Raw genomic sequence first — 2,732 nt, 5'->3', positions numbered from 1 at the left:
GAAACCATGTTAAGTGGAGGAACATGGTATTGAGCATATATATGGCTTCTCTCCCTGTTCTTAGAGCCATTTTATTCCTGAGTTCATTGAGCAAGACTTGAGGTGGCTCATGAGAAAGACTTTCTAACATCCACAGGACACCTGATTAGTATTACTCACCTGATTATAAAATGCTTCCTCTGAAGAAAAATGGAAGAGACCACGGCTTGGCTGACAAATTATCTTCAAGGAAAAGTAAGATACCCCAGCCAAAAAATAATTGATGGGGAAAAGAGGAAACTTAACTGGGCTCAGTAAGCATGAAAACATTAGGACTCGGAGAATTTCAAGTTAGTGTTCATATTTAACCAATCTTGGGGCACCTGGGTGGCTCAGTCGGTTGAGCATCCGACTCTCGAAGTCAGGTCAGGTTATGATCTCCTGGTTCATGGGATCGAGCCCCGCATCAGACTCTGTGCTGACAGCACGGAGCCTACTTGGGAATCTCTCTCTGCCCCTCCTCCCCCTCTTTCAAAATAAATAAATAAACTCAAAACAGAATCTGTAAGTTATTGCAGCTCTTTTGAGGAAGAATGGAGTTTTGAAAAATTTCACTAGCTAAATAAAATTAAATGTGACTTTAACTTACAAAAGCGTCGGCTGAAGTGGGAACCTGCTCTGGACTGACTTGTGTCCCCTCCCTCCCCCATTCATATGTGGAACCCCTTGCCCTCAATGTGACTCAATGGGGAGGTAGGGTTTAGGAGGTAGTTAAGGTTAAATGAGGTCATAAGGGTGGGGCCCTAATCTGTTAGGGCTGTGGCCTTATAGGAAGAAGAAGATTCCACCCCATCCCCTATGTGAGGACACAGCGAGAAGGTTGCCACCTGCAAGCCAAAAAGAGTTCTCACCAGAAACCAAATTGGCCGGTACCTTGATCTTAGACTTCCCAGGCTCCAGAACTGTGAGAAATAAGTATGTTATTTAAGCCACCCAGTTTATGGCATTTTGTTAGGACAGCCCAACCTAACAGCCTTTTGATAGCATTTATATAAGACATAAATATTCACCCAAATTTTGGTCTATTCTGCCAGGTCCATTCACATACCTCTCCCCCTAACCTTCCTTTCACTAATCCTGTCAATTTACTCAGGGACTTGGAATCCAGCCAAATCCTTAGCCAACTCGCAAAGTACTTCTCTTGGGACATGATAACCCTGGATAGAAGGCTAGAAGAGTCATAATATGTATTTGTAATGTTGTAAAGTGTACTTCCTCAAAGACACCCAGTCTTCTCCTCACTGGAAGGGATTTGTGAATTGATTGCTGGGGTGGCCTAGGCTTTGTTGGGCCTGCACTGCAGGAAGGAAAGAAAGAGGGGAAAAGTGAGAAGAGAAGGGAGCAGGAAGGGGAGGAGAAGGGAGGGAGACCTCTAAATACACTGTAAAGACCATAGCTGTGTACCCCTATGGCCCGTGTAAGGAAATATGCCAAATTTCAGGCAATTTGAGCATCCAAATCAGTAATGATGGTGTTATGGTCTGAATCGTGATCCCTCATTCATATGTTGAATTCCTAAACTTTATAATATGGCTCTTTTGGCGACAGGCCCTTTAAAGAGGTAATTAAGGCAAAATGAGGTCATATGGGTGGGCCCTAATCCAACATGACTGGTATCCTTATAAGAAGGGGCAATTATAGGGTGCCTGGGTGGCTCAGTCGGTTAAGCGTCCGACTTCGGCTCAGGTCATGATCTTACAGTTTGTAAGTTCAAGCCCTGCATCGGGCTCTGTGCTGACAGCTCAGAGCCTGGAGCCTGTTTCAGATTCTGTGCCTCCCTCTCTCTCTGACCTTCCCCCATTCATGCTCTGTCTCTCTCTGTCTCAAAAATAAATAAACGTTAAAAAAAGAAAATCACCATTTGATAGCCATCATAGTAATAACTGATCCCAGCAGGAATGTTAATGTATGCTAACAGTAGCAGATAAAAGTTTGATGAGATACAGGGTATTAGTCTTAAAGTCTTTCCCCATAAATTATGAGAGTAAAATCGTAACTTTTTGGCGGCAAACCTGGCAAACACTACCCTAACTAATCAAAGTTAACATCACCAGCAAGGGGACATCATGTGCCTATGTTACGACATAACATCTTGTATTCCAGCCCAAACTGCATTGCCTGAAAACAGTCATAAGGAAACATCAGACAAATCCAAATTGAGAAATATTCTACAAAATAAATGGCCTGTTCTCTTAAAAAATGTCAAGGTCATGAAAGACAAAGACTGGGGAACTACATCAGATTAAAGCAAACTAGGGGCACCTGGGTGACTCAGCCCGTTAAGCATCTGACTTCAGCTCAGTTCATGATCTCACGCTTCATGGGTTCGAGCCCCACGTAGGCTCTGTGCTGACAGCTCAGGGCCTGGAGCCTGCTTCAGATTCTGTGTCTCCCTCTCTCCCTGCCCTTCCCCTGCTCACACTCTGTCTCTCTCTCTCAGAAATAAATAAACATTAAAGCAAACTAAAGAGGCATGACAACTAAATGTAATGTGTGGTCCTGGATTGGACAATTGGCCAACGTTGAATATGAGGTGGATTAAATAGTATTAACAGCAAACTTCCTTGTGGTAACACAACTGCTGTTATGTAAGAACAGATCTGCCATCCAAAGCTGGTCTACCAATCAATAGCCACGGGCCACAATCGCCTCCTCCCCCCGTCCCAGCTATTTAGTGATGATTCAGATGAGCC

The sequence above is a fragment of the Panthera uncia genome, chromosome F2, assembly GCF_023721935.1.
Source record: "Panthera uncia isolate 11264 chromosome F2, Puncia_PCG_1.0, whole genome shotgun sequence".
NCBI classification, from domain to species: domain Eukaryota; kingdom Metazoa; phylum Chordata; class Mammalia; order Carnivora; family Felidae; genus Panthera; species Panthera uncia.
Note: the sequence above shows the minus strand (reverse complement) of the source record.